We start from the raw sequence: 15,130 nt of genomic DNA on the forward strand, positions 1-15,130 counted from the left end.
CTGCCCTTATGGAGGCCATCACCATGGCACTGTTCGGAAAAGACTTTGTACAGCACTGGAGTATCATTTTGCACATGCAGAGCACTAGCAGCAGGACCACCATGATGGGAATTGACATCTTCAACCCTACTCCTAGCCACGCTGGTGCCCACGAGAGCATTGTATTGAACCAGTATTCTGCCTCCACTTCCGCTTCATTTTCTATGCCTGTCTTTAGCTTGTGTAGGGTAGTTATGATGTGTGGCAGGGACCCGTTTTCTGCACCATTTGGGGGATATATGTGCAACATGACAATCCTGTCTTCATGCACACACATCTATCCATGGCCGTCAGCAAGTCCAGAACTTATCTGTTTGAAGGGTCATCAACCCGATCGCACGCATCTTACTTTTGATCAAATTCAACCCTTCTTCTGTATCATTCACCAGCTGGAACATTTCCCACTGCGCAATTTGATGCCATTTGGCATTGGCTGCGGCCTGGGCCACCTGGCAGTAGGAGAGGTGGTGAAGAACACATCTGATTTGGTATTAGCAATATTTATCTGGGATTGCTTTCAATAATTTGGAGGAGTCTTCAGATAAGTAATTGGATCGCATTTACCTAATTCTGGGTGACCGTTTCTCTCTCTGCTTTTGGTGGTTGGGATGGTTGTGGCTCTGCGGCTGGCATGGGTGCTATTGCCTGGTGGACATCAGGAATCACTATAATGGCTGAAAGCAGAGTCGCTAATGAGCATGTTCCTCTCCAAGATGATGGGAGATTCATGTATGCCCGCTGGCCACACACCCAAAAGATATTCATAAGAGCTACTGTGCCTTTTCCTAGATCTGTCATGGGACAAGGCGTGAAACCCGGTGTACAGGGTCCTGTTGAGGGTCATAGACTAATGAGAGCCAGTAAACTCAAGAAACATGCAGGCAGAAAAAAAATCCAGCCTTACAAAAGGCTTCTGTGTCCTTTTTGCAGATGAAATGGCCTGCAAACTACATTTCCCAGGTGTACCTGGGCCAAGAACGACTTAATCAAGCCCACCTCGGGTGGGGCACATGCGCGCATGCGCGCAAGAACATCCAGAGCACAGGGCTTGTGCTCGGACGCTCGACCAGAGCAGACGTGTTCACCGGAGCTCTGAGCAATGGGAGCACACGAGGGGCCACGCCCCAGAGATCCTTCACCCAGGCCCCTAGCCTGCTAAAGATAAGTACCGCCCGCTTCAGGGAGCCCAAGCAGCACGAGTGGAAAGGAAGCAAGCAAATCCTCAGGAAGCAGCAAGGGGCATATGCTGGGGGCACTGCCCAGGGTTCTCACATACCCCTGCTCCAGAGAAAGCCAAGTTCATTGCGCCTGCATTTCCAGCGCCATAGTGTCTTCAAAGACGACCTTGTCCCACGCGCAGAATCTAATTGGGAGACCGCGCGAGAGCAGTGCATGTGTTTAGCGTACTAATGAGCCATGTACCGCGATACATGAACCAATCGCATTTAACATCATGCGGTTTTTAGAATAACCGCAACCAGTCACGTGCGACTGACCACACGCATCATTGCCACATTTGGGCTCACTACTCAGAGACCTCTACACCCAGCAAGCAGCATCTTTGCGGAGCCACACGTGGCCATAGATCCGCATGTGTTTGGTCCAACCCGGAACAATTGCATGCGCTTTAACACATAGGCGGTTGGCGAGCCTATAGTGCACTCAGAAGGGTGCAACTAACCATTTGCATGAACGGAACCTGGTAATGCTATCTGTGTGAAGCAACACACAGATTAGTAACTCCTACTCTCTTTGCAGCAATAATACTGCTCCAGACAATGGACCAGAGAGTGCGCAGGCAGGAGGCCAGCACTCACCCCAGAGATAAGTCTCTTTCTGGCTCTTAAGCCTTGTTGTGTGGGTGTGGGGGGAATTGTGCATGCCATGGTGTAAATGTATGCTTGTTGTGTTACCCTATGTTCCCTTACCTGTCCACCTCTCCTAATCCTCTTACCGGTTACCCTACTTCCTGAACCCATCTAAACATCGTGATCCTAACCTTCTTTCCCCACCGGGGTCTCGGAGGCTTGTGCAAGTTCTAACTTGCAGGCGCCCAGACCGTGGAGGGGTTGGTTGGTTTGTGCCACTCCTGAGCCTGGAAACTGAAGCCGTGACAGAAGTACAAGACCAAGTGTCACAGGCCCCCGAGTGGTACGAGCCGGCCAGGCCATGGAGGAGCTCACAAAGGTCCAGCATGATCTGCAGGCTGAGCTCGCTGCCACTAGGCAAGACTATGCAGTTTTGGCAACCCAAGTGCGCAGTCTATCTGCGCAAATGTCCCCTCTTCCCAGTGGGGCTTTAGAGCCCACTCCAGGTTCATGTTGCCCCAGAACCCGTGGTTCCCCTGGCTCTGCCTGAGAGGTATGGTGGAGATTCCCAAAAATACCAAACCTTTTTAACTCGGTGTAAACTCCATTTTCTGACCAAACCAACAGCATTCAGAGCAACCCAAGCTACAACGGCCTTTGTTATATCCTATTTAACTGGGGATGCAGCGGCTTGGGCAAATCCTTTGGTACAAAGGGATGATGGGGTGTTGTATGATTGGGAAGAAATCCAAGCTGAATTTGGAAAGATTTTCAATCGCAGAGCGGCAGCTATGTGCAAAGACCGAGAGTTACTAGGTCTGCGCCAGGGGAACGAAGAATTGGTGACCTATGTCACTCAGTTCAACCGACTAGTAGCAGAGGCAGAATGGCCCTGTGAGAAACAGATGTCTCTTTTATCAAGGTCTGTGGAATGAGCTTAAAGATTTTCTAGCTCAGGTTGATCCTCAGCCACGGGATTGCCTCGCAATGATTGATTTGGCCTTATGTCTAGATCACCGGCAGGCCGAACGCCGTGGGGACAATAAACGCGTGGATTCACGGCCAATAGCTCGACTCAAACCAGTATCGTATTTCGCACTCTACTATCTCTACAGATAGTGTCCGGGGATGAGCCTATGCAGATTTGGTCTACTAAAGGTCCGCTCACCAAGGACAAAAAGGAGTGCCGACGCAAGGAGGTGCTCTGCCTGTATTGTGGCACCACAGGACACTTTGTGAAGGAATGCCCTACAAAGCCCAAGTCACAGGGAAACGCCTCTGCTCGGCAGTAGTAGGGGTAGTGCTGTTTAGCCAGGTGGTGGAAGTTACCCCAGCAGTAGGGTTTGTTAATTACGCTCCATATGTTACCTTGTCAGGTACTTTTAGGTTTCCATGGCCAAGAGGTTCATGTTATTCTCCTTTTAGATTCTGGGGCTAGGGGCAATTTCATCGACATCGCTTATGCCCGTATATTGGGAGTACCCTTATGTCAGAAAACCACTCCAGAGTCCTTAAAGGCAGTCTATGGCACGGTGTTGTGTTCAGGACTTATTACGCAGTGTACACGGGTGGTGTTGTTGCGTTGTCAACAAAACCATTTGGAAAACATCCAATTCGATTTAATAGCAGCACCCCAGTTTGAGATCATTCTGGACCTACCATGGTTTTAAAAAAACAACCCGCAAGTGGTCTGGTCAAAGGGCCAGGCATCCTTGACTTCTCCAGACTGCCTAGCGCATTGTATAGCTTCAGTAAAAGGCCAATTGTCAAATCAAGACCCTGTGGTTAGTTTGTGTGCAGCAACTGTTGAGGAGATGGATTTAAATATCCTACCCTCGGAGTACCAAGAATTCAAGGACGTGTTTAGCAAACAGGCTGCAGTGACCCTGTCACCTCACAGACTGACTTAGAACCGGGTGCGGTGTTGCTGTGCAGTCGAGTTTACGCTCTTACTGAAGCCAAAACCATTCACTTGAAGAACTGCATAGATATCTGCAGAATGGATTCATTAGATCCTCCAATTCCCCAGTCTCGTCTCTGCTCTTTTTTATACCCAAGACGACCGGGGACTTGAGAACATGTATAGATTACTGAGGCGTAAACCGCATTGCCATAAGAAATTGGTATCCGTTGCCCCTAATTCCAGTATTGTTAGATCAAGTTCGTCAGTGCTACAATCTATACCAAGCTAGATCTGCGAGGAGCATACCACCTGATACGAGTACGGGCCGGCGATGAATGGAAAACAGCGTTCAGAACCAAATTAGGCCTGTATGAGTACCAGGTCATGCAGTTTGGCCTGGGCAATGCTCCAGCTGCCTTCCAGCACTTCCTCTGTTAAGTGCTGCACGGATACTTTGATGTATTTGAGGTAGTCTATATAGACGATACATTGATATATTCTAGAGACATGCAAGAACATGTAAAACACATTAAAGCTGTGCTCCAACGGCTACGAGAACACTGATTATTCACTAAAATTGAAAAATGTGATTCCACCGTAATACGGTGGAATTCCTGGGATACTTCCTGACACCTGCTGGAGTGCAAATGGACCAGCGTAAGGTACAGGCGGTTCTAGATTGGCCAGCACCCACGACTGTTAAGGAGGTGCAAGCCTTCTTGGGGTTTGCGAACTTCTATCAGCCTTTTATTAAAAACTTCTCGGAGTTGGTGACGCCTATTACAATGCTGCTTAGGAAAGGCAGGTCATACCATTAGGATGCAGCTGCAGAACAAGATTTCCAGCAATTGAAACAAGCCTTGACTTCGGCACCGGTTCTAAAACATCCAGACCTAGCTTTGCCATTCATAATGGAGACTGATGCCTCCAGTTATGCTCTTGGAGCAGTGCTTTCCCAGCGAGATTCACAAACAGGGCTGCTACACCCAGTAGCTTATTATTCCTGAAAATTACTTCCAGTTGAAGCCAACAATACCGTAGCTGATCGGGAACTATTGGCTGTGAAAGCAGCATTCGATGAGTGGCGCGTTATCTCTTGGGGACTCACCACACAATAACAGTGATAACTGACCATCGGAATTTACAGTTTATAAAAACTGCGAAAACCCTCAGCCCTTGACAGCTACGTTGGGCACTCTTCTTTGCTGATTTTGATTTCCTTATAACCAATCGGCCAGGCTCAGATAACAAAAAGGCTGACATCTTGTCACGGTACCCAGAAACTGAGACCAAAGAAGCAACAGAGCCTCGTCCAATAGTACCCACTACTCGTATTATCGGAATAGTAAGCCGACCCAACATCTTTGAAGATGTCCTCCAAGCCATGTCAGCTCGAGAATTACAGAACTGGTGCGACAGGGGCTCACAACACACCTTAGAAGATGGCCTCCCGTATTATGCTAAGGCCTTGTATTTACCCACTATGGCGCTTAGAAAGGAAGTTATGCAATGGTGCCATGAAGCTCTTACAGCTGGTAATCCAGGAATAGCCAAGACCCAACATTATGTGGCGTGCCATTATTGGTGGCCCACTTTGCACTGTGATGTACGGATCTATGTAACAGAGTGTGGCACTTGTGGAAGATAAATAGCGCCTTGATGTCTATGGGCTGCAGTGCGCTCTACAAATGTAAAAAATTAAATAAAAGGCCAGTCACCAAAAAGTCGCTGGGTTGCTACAACCACTGCCCACTCCGCCAACCCCTTGGCATACTGTTACTATAGATTTAATTGTGGATCTAACACCCATCCAGAACTATACTTCAATTCTGGTAGTGGTTGATTCACTAACCAAAATGGGTCACTTTGTCCCCTGTAAGGGGGTTCCCACCGCTGGAGAATTGGCAGAACTATTCTTACAAAACATTGTGCGACTGCATGGATTACCCATGCGAGTTATCACAGACCGTGGTCCGCAATTTACCTCCCGCTTCTGGCAGGCTTTCTGTCGGTTGATTGGCATGGAGGTGAGTTTGTCCACTGGATATCAGCCAGAAACCGACGGGCAAACTGAGAAGGTAAATCAAGGGTTAGAACAATACCTACATTGCTATACTAACAACTCTGAGCCCATACACCCTTCCCCTACTCAACCTTTCCAGGTATTTTGCCTCATCTAGTGATATTGTTCTCACCCTGTCTTGAGCCCTTCACAGGTCCCGTTGTGCCTGCTCTGTCTTATCTCTGAAACATTTCTCCCACCCTGCCCCCCACTGGTTCCTATAGCCTATTTTTCTCCCTTTTTTGGATTTGACTCTTCGCTTTCCAACCAATTAGTTTTATATGCTGCCTGCAACTTTGCTTCACTATTGACCGTTCCTTCGTTTTCTCTGAAATACTGTTCAGTTGTCTCTATCAAACACTCCCCCAGTCCTGCTGTCGTCAAATGATAAGCATTTAAGTGACACATCCCCTGATTTCCTCTTTCCTAATCCCATGTTATCAGCATGGGAGAGTGATCAGACAGCCCTCTTTCCACAGATATATTGCCTCCTTGGCTCTAGATTCCTCCTCAGTGTAAACATATAGTTTATATACAACAATGATCCATGGGGTCCTGAGAGGAACGTAAATACGATCCCTTCAGGAAATAATTCCAACCAACTGTCATCTATATCTAGGGATTATGCCCAGTCACATAGGTGTGTTCCTTTTATCTTGTACCTGGCCAGTCCCGACCAACGTTCATTGTTGTTAAAAATATTTCCCTCCTGTCCGTTCCGTAGGAGACCTAGCCTCCAGGATTGTATCTTTTTTTCAAATTTAATTTTATTGATTTTCAAAAGGGATCTTTCAGTTTTCAATACAAGCATAATAGTGAAACTTGACATGAAGTATGAAAAAGGTTGAGACCATAACACCCGGTGTCTCCCACTAATACCTGATAACTAATACCCCCAGATTCCCCCAAGCCCTTCCCATATTACTGTAGGCGACGTAAAAATGGCGATAAAGTTCTCAGGCTTAACCATTGGAGTAAACAGTGGCGCATCATAGTACATCATAACTCTTTGCGGGCATTGTCAGCAGATCAACAGATTGTCTATTACATTTTACCGTATTGCACACACATTTCATCATGTGATATATTTGGCCTGGAATTCAGACCATTCGTTGTCGATGGAGGTACAGTCTCCATGGAGGGCATCGGTCAATTTGTCCAATCTGAATATGTTTCTGAAGACATTGATCCATTCAGCTTTTGTAGGTAGGGTTGCTCTTTTCCAAACTGTCGTGAGACAAGCCCTTGAGGCCAGCAGGAGTCTGTGTATCATTTTGGGTACCTTAACTACCGCCTCTTCTATCTCATCCGAGCCAAATATGATCATACACGGCTATTCTCCTCCCCATCTAGGTCTTTAATCCAACTGAGCACTTCCTCCCAGTATGCTTAGACCGCTCTACAATCCCACCACATATGCCAGTAGTCTGCCGTCTGGCCACAACCCTGCCAGCAGTGTGGGCTTACATCCTGGCCAATCTGAGCGGGTCATACTGCCATCTATACAATAGTTTAACACCATGCAATTTATACTGACAAGAGATAGAGGTTTTTGAGGTCCTCCTACATATCTGGAGCCGCATCTTCTGGGAGAGATGCCTTCCCATATCTACTTCCCATTTGTTCTTCAGTACGACTGAGGGGGGGTTGTGTCGACCTCCACTAGTGCTGTGTACACCGCACTTATAAGACCCCTGGAGCCCGTGCAGGTGTGTAGGATCTTTTCAAACGGGGTGAGGTCCCTCTGTAATACGTCCTTCCAGGCATGACACCTTTTAACTTCAAGTATGTGAACACTGAGAGCGGGCCTATACACAGAGCTTCCTCGTGCTCTTGGATGGTGATGAATGTGTTATTTCTCCATAGTTGCCCTGCCCTTTCGAGCCCTGCCTCGTACCATGATTGGAAACTCCCTGGTTCCGGGATGGCGTCCCAAATCCCTGGTACCCATAGATGTCCTAGGGGGGAGGGCCAGGTTGTGATCCCTTTAATTCCTTTACTTGGTTTCCACACTGCCCATATGGGTCTGAGGATAGGGTGGTTCTTAATTCTGTTTTGCAATTGAGGTCCAGGCACCCAGAGCCATTCTCCTATGGTGAATGGGCAGAGGTGATAATTATCTAAGCCTACCTACTGCAGGCCTATCTGCTGTCTGAGGTGTGGGACTAGCACCCGAAATTGGGCAGCCCTATAATACAGCTGTAATTCTGGGAGGCCCACCCCTCCATTGTCTTTTCGGAGGTGGAGCAAAGTTCTGGGGACCCTGGGCCAGGATTGTATCTTTAACCTCTGCCATCAACCCTTCCTTAACTGGAGGGGCAGCATAGACGTTGACTAGTGTTAGTATCTTGTTCATGCATCCCGATACATAAATATAACGTCCCACTTTATTCGTTATATACCACCTAGTTATCCCGAGGACTGATTTCTTAATCATAATAGCTGCCCCTCTAGATCCCTTGGCAAAGCCTGCGTGAAACAATTGTGTATTCACGTCTCACTAGAAATCTACAGTTGGTGTGTCTCCTGCAACATGACTACTGTACAATACCTCTTTAGAAATTGTGCCATCTCCCCTCTATATCTCATCGCCAAGCCTGTTAACATTCCAAGATATACATTTCAATGTTTCTTCCACCATCCTGTTATTCTTTAACACCTATCAGAAATCCTTGTTGCTTGAAGCCCACTCAGGTTATGCCCATCTCTCTGCCCCCCCCACCCACGATGGTCAGTTCTCTCTTTAACCCTTCCCTCACAATATATACTCCCTCCACCCTTTGCAGTCCCCCACCCTATACTTCTGACCCCTAGTAGCATTTACCACCCACCCTTAATTCGCAGCCAACGTCCCTCTTCCCTTTAATAAAGAAACACAATCGCGATTGTGGCTTACCAAACACTATTCCCAAAGAGTTAACTCTGCCGTTTTCATTCTGGAAACACCTCACCCAGTCTGCTTTGTCCAATCTCATTTGTACTACCCCACAGAATACCCCTACAACATATTCAGGGCACTTGTTTAAGCCAAACCTGACCCCACCAGGTTTGTCCCTCCTAATTCCCCTATTCGTGTCTCTGGTCACTTCCTGTTGGTGCCCCAATGTGAAGGCACCATCCTCGGCCACCCTGATTATACCATTTGTTTGCCCTCTCAGATACGCATCCATTTCCCGTGGGCTTAAATTATTTAGGCTCTTGGTCGGGGGCTTCCTAGGACCATCACCTCCTTTCGGTGAACTGTTCCTACTCCTCAAATTTGTTGTCTCCAGCCAGTCCCAAGCATAATTTGTCTTACTGAAGAACCAAGACTTTCCTCTATGTAACACTTTCAATTTGGCTGGGAAAAGGAGCATGTATTGTAGATCCTGTCTCCTCAGTTCTTTGTTTACCCCTTCATAGGCATAGGATTGTCTCTGCCTCTGTACTTCCGCTTAAAGTCTGTGAATATCGAGACTTTTTATGTTGCTTACTGAGACCATGCCTACTGTTCTCTCTTTCAGTATGATGGCCTCCCCATTTCAAAAGTTCACAAGGTGAGCTCTTGTCACTCTCAGAAATGTTCTGGGCAGGAGAAGGTCTAGCCGGGAGCCAGTGTGCCCTCTACATTGAGTAGAAAGATGCTACACCCGTTACTCTGCGCTAACCTTCCTCCCGGGGATACCTTCCTCCGTCTAATGAGTCTTTATTTCTCCGAGCCTACAGGCTCACCATGAGATTCTGAATTGCCTTTGGTGGGCGGGGGTTAAGAGAGCAGAGACCCAGACTTGCTCCTTCCGGAAAGGATGTACGCTGCATGACCACATGGTAGGGTCCCTTTTTCTAGACCTGCTTGGCATGCACCTCGCAGCATCCAGATATTACATGCACTCCACTATAGTATAAAGTAGGTTCAGCTCTACAGAACGCTGTTCTTGCAATAATCGTACCCCGCCAAGGATCCCGTGACTCCTGTACATCTTTGAAACCCTTTCGATTGATATTTCCTTTTTATCTTCAGATATTTAGCCTTTTTGAAGCTCATGTTAGTATTTTTCTGTTTTTGATTACGGAGATGCCTAGGTTACACTGTGGAGTCTGAGCAGATCTCAAGTACACTATATTACTCTTTCTGTACTAGTCTATTTTTCTTTCATTATAGTGTATTTTCACCTGTCCTTTTCTCAACCTTGTGCAACTCCTGTATCCTGGATACATCTACATAAGGGTGTGTGGCAAGTAGCACTCCTGCTTGTGGAGAAGGATCCTTAAGCAAAGGCTTTTAAGGCAACCTCATGGGTAATTCCTTATGGGTTGGAGGTGGTGTTGTCTCCACGACTCCTGAGAAGGCTTGTGTTCTGTCCGACCAGATCAGGTTTGTGACAAAAGTTGCAATTCCCTTTCTACAAAAGCTCTCAACCAACCATTTCTCCAAATAGAGCTCCATTGATTCTCCCTTTACTCTCCCTGTCAGTCCCACAAACCATATGTTGGTTCTTCTGGAGTTTATTCCTGCTTGTTTTTCTCGTTTGCTTGAAGAACTTTGCAGCCACTGCACCTATTCCTTGATTGTGGATAACTCATCTTCCGGTGTAGAGGCCTTCCGCCTCCTTCATTCTAATTGACAGTTTTCTTAGGTCATCCCTTAACAATTATATGCCCATCCCTATTGCCCATATTTTGTTTTCTAGCACCATTCAGCAGCTCTTTATTTCTTCCAGCATTACTGATAACTAGGGCTCTCTTGACCCTGATGTTTCACTATGTCTATTTACAGATCCAACCTCGGCCTGCATGTTGGAACCCATCTGGCCTCGATGTCTCCTCTGGTGGGGGTGTAGTTGTCCTTGGTGTTAGTCTGAGGTGTTCTATTAGGTATTACCCAAATTGATCTTTTACAATTGACCTTTTGCACAATTGACCTAATTATAGTGGTCCTAATTGACCTTCTGCACAATTGACCTTTATATTATTTTAGTTATTTTATATATGTATTGGGTTGGTTTTGGATTATAAATAATATAAGGGGATTGGGTGGGGTGTTGCAGGTTTTTTTTGGATTGGCTGGGGTGTTGCAGGGGGTTTCCCCCCGCATATATGTCCTTATTAACCTTCTAAATTAGGTCAATTCTCCCGGTCAATTCTCCCGAGGTCAATTGTGAAAAGGTCAATTAGTATACAACCTTCTATTATGTCTGCTACCCGACATCCTTTTGTTAGCTGGAGTGCTGACGTGTCCACACTGCTCTCTGCCCCACTTCTCTTGATATCCGTACTGACAGTGTCCCTCTGTTTCCACACCTAGTAGGGACCTAGTAGGGAGCTAGTTCAATCCAGCAACACAAATTGCACCTGGCTAGGGTCCAATAATGCAGCAGCATGGGAGGCAGATCTCCCGTTGTTCTTTGGCATCTGTTGTGGCACCTTACCTTTGTGTGATTAGAGGCCAGGTTCTTCCCTCCAGTTCCCTTAATATGCACATACATAGGGCCTCATTATGAGTCTGCCGGCCCGGGATTAAGGGTGTCGGTAGCAATGTACCGTCACCCTTTGTGGACTGGCAGACTACAACTCTGCTTTCCTGGGCCTGTGCACCCGGCAGGTCTGACTAGCTGGGTGCAACGGCCCCCGGAAAACATAGTTGTCACAAACACTGGCACCGTTCGTCGCAACGGTGCTGGTCCTTCAGTCTCCCCACTACCTTGGAGTCCTATGGGGATCCATGGGCATAGGGAACAACATTTTCCGCTGCCTGATATCCCAGGTCGCCGGGACTTGTAATCTCCCGGTAGCACTGGGATATCAGGCGGCAGAAACAGTGTTTACCGCTGGACTTATAACAGGCCTCTGTACCGGCCTCTCAATTACTTCTTGCTCAGCCCAATAGTCTGCCTTGACGTGGGAGATCTGACTCCCTCCCCCACCTTCCCTCTTTTGTCAGCACACCTCACCTGATGGGTGGATCTTCTTCCGCCAAGAGTGTTGCTTGGTTGAGGGACCATGCCCTTCGGTTGTCTCACATTAGTCAAAGCAGTCCTCCTCGTAAATCGTCCAGCCCAATCCTGAGCAGTCATAGTTCCATGCCAACCGATGGCTTTTACTTCTCGGGGACGCACTAGCCCCCTCACTGGGTACCACCCTCCTGTTGCTGTGGGGGGCCACTTTGTAAGCTCCGACGCTCGCCATAGATAGCCTTGTCCTCCTCGACCAAGTTCATTGGGGCGGTTCTGCTGCCGTACCCTCAAAGTGTTCAGCGATCTTGTCAACTGGGTGTATGTTGGGACACCACTCCTCACCCTCCTCTGTGACTGTGGTCACCATTCCCCCGCTCCAGATACCAGACAGGGAGAGCTGGATTGTTCCTTCTATTTCTCCGAGGTCTATGGCTCAGCCGGCTAGTGCCTATCAATCCTCGGCTATGTAACTTGTTCTTTTGTCATCACTCAGCTTGTCCCCTGGCTCCTCTGGCAGCCATCTTGGATATCAGTCACGCTTCATTCAATTCTACCAGCTGCATTATTGCTGTCGGAGCACCGAGGAGGCTTTTTTTACATTCCTTGCATGTCCAGGGAAGCATACTGCCCCAGTATGACGTCTGTGGGGGGAAATTAAGTCCAGATGATGTTTGGGAGCCCTTGAAAGATGCATTTGCTCCATTAATTTATTTATTTATAGAGCGCTTTACACCAAGGTGCTGTACAATGGAACAGATTACAAAAAACCAATAACACTTAACAATGGGAGCAAAATTTACATCTTGAATCATTCAACAAAACAGTGCAAAGAGCAATTAACTGAGGGGGGTAGAAAGGGGAGAGGGAAGAGGTGGGGTAGGAGAGGGAGTTGGACAGGGTGAGGGAAAGTTGAAGAGGAAGGGAGAGGAGTAGGAAGGGGAGAGGAATCAGGTGATAGGGGAAGGTTTCAAGGGGGAGAATGGAGGAGGAGGGATTTAAGGGAAGTGCGAAATGAGGCGAAGGTCGTAGTAGAGCAGATTGTAAGAGGGAGTAAGTTCCAGTGCATAGGTGCAAGGAGTTGGAATGAGCGGAAACGGGAGGAACCGCAGGGGAAAGGAGGAATAGTGAGGATGAAATGGTCAGCGGAGCGAAGGGGGCGGGATGGGGAGTAGGAGAGAAGGGAGGAGAGATAAGGAGGAGCAAGACCATAGAGGGATTAGAAGACAAGGCAGAGAAAGTGGAATTTAAGCTGTGAGTGGAAAGGTAGCCAGCCAAGGTACGAGAGTGTAATAACTATCACACAAATATTTTAGCACGGCTAGAACAAACATAGGAAACACCTACCTGAATCCTTTCCCTGAGACTATGACGAGAATGAGGAAATACCTAGAAGTCCCTCCGCTGGCCGAAACGAAAAAGTCCAGACCAGGGGTGAGCCTTCCAGGGAAAACCCCCGTAGGGGAAAAAACCCTGTGCCGAGAAGAGCTGCTGGGGTTCGAGGTGTCCAGATAGCTGCTCCCCGGGGATGATCCGGATGATAAGGTTGTTACTTCTCAATGTAATAAATGATCTTCGTGCAGTCAGTAAGGACTACTGGAAATGGGTAACAATATAAGAGGACATTTAAGTTTAACCCACAACACATTCATTAACTAATAAATGGAGTATAAGAAAGAAGAAATGAGGGGCTTACCCAAAACTAGCCAAAGATAACCACTGAAAGAGGAAAGGTGTGGCCCCCGATCTTAGACCCGGGATGTTAGTTGGAACTGACCAGAAAGCTGTGAAAAAAGCAGAAACGTATGAACCAGGTAGAAGCGGGAGCTGGACTGACTTCCTAAAGATATTCGTGAGGAATCTTACCCTCGGAGAAAGATGGTGAGAAGGGCTCCGCTCCGAACGTGGGTCGGAGTAAATAGCTACGAGAGACGAATTGAAGCTTTTGCCTGAAGGAAAACAGGGAATGAGATCTACATATGAAGCCACAAGATCTCTCCCCGCTATATAATGAGAGAGCAGATGAGAAGAATGCGAAGAGACGTACCCGCTCAGCGAGCGTTTGTGGTCAAAGGAGACGTCTCCGCCATGTCGTGCAGGCGGAAGAATTCTGGATCAATGTAGGGATTCCTTTGCAGATAGCTAGGAGAATAGATTGGGACGAAAGCCAGAACACGGGTTAAAGTGCCTATCAGGACAGATGAGCTAGAAAGATAATTCTAGGTATGGGAAGGAGCAGTAGTAGCTAGTTAGTAAGCGAACTCACGTAGCGTAGCTGGGCTCTGTGGAGAGTAGCAACGCGCTGAACTGCCGTCGCCGTCTCATGATAAGCGCTGCGTGTGTAGGGGGGCGTGCGATGGATAGGTTGGTCGCTGCTTGCAACACTAGACCGCCGCCTGCAGTACTGAAATCCACCATGTTACAGGAAGGAGACTGGTAAAGTGCTGCCAGATCGCTGCGCCGCGTCCCCATCCTGACAGTGTTTATTACAGAGAGTGAGGAAGAGATGGAGTCACGGGAGGTAAGGAGACAGAGGGTACGAACAGCAGAGTGGTATATGGATTTAAGAGGGGCAAGTTGAGAAGCGGGAAGTCCCAAGATTAGAGAAGAGCAGGAGAAGATGAGAGGAAATTAGGAGTTTGGTGGCGTGGAATGTGAGGGAGGAACAGATTTTGCATATATTGTAGAGGTGGTATCTGCAGGTGCGGGAGGTGAGTGAAATGTGTTGAGAGAAGGTGAGAGAGGAATCAAAAAGAACACCTAGATTACGAGCTTGGGGGGGAAATCGGGAGATTAGAGGGAGGAAAGTGAATGAAGGGAGAAGGGTAGGGAGGGGAAAGAGTATTAGAGGGGAAGAAAAGGACTTCGGTTTTATCGGTGTTAAGAGAGAGGAAGCGGGAGGACATCCAGTTCTTGATAGCAGTGAGGCAGGAGGAGAGTTTAAGGTGGAGGTCAGGTGCGAAGGAGGAGAAAGAAAGAAAGAGTTGAGTATCATCAGCATAGAGGTGATGGGAAATGCCAAACGAGGAGATGACGGGGGCAATGAGAGAGGTGTAAAGAGAGAAAAGGAAAGGACCAAGTACAGAGCCTTGAGGAACACCGTAAATAAGAGGAAAAGGAGAGGACTGGCTTCCCCACAAAACAGCAAAGGAACGGGAGGAGAGGTAGGAGGATAGCCATTCTAAAACAGGGCCTTTAAATCCAAAGGAGGAAAGAGTTATGGAGTAGGAGTGGAGTGGATGGTCGACAGTGTCAAAAGCTGCAGATAGATCAAGTAGAATAAGGATAGAGGATTGCTTAGCATGACGAGCAGAGAGGAGTGAGTTAAGGATAGAGGTGAGAGCAGTTTCAGTGGAATGTTTGGGAAGCCACGCTACCACCTTCTTTT

The sequence above is a fragment of the Ambystoma mexicanum genome, chromosome 1p (genome assembly GCF_040938575.1).
Source record: "Ambystoma mexicanum isolate Mex_15411 chromosome 1p, UKY_AmexF1_1, whole genome shotgun sequence".
NCBI lineage: Eukaryota > Metazoa > Chordata > Amphibia > Caudata > Ambystomatidae > Ambystoma > Ambystoma mexicanum.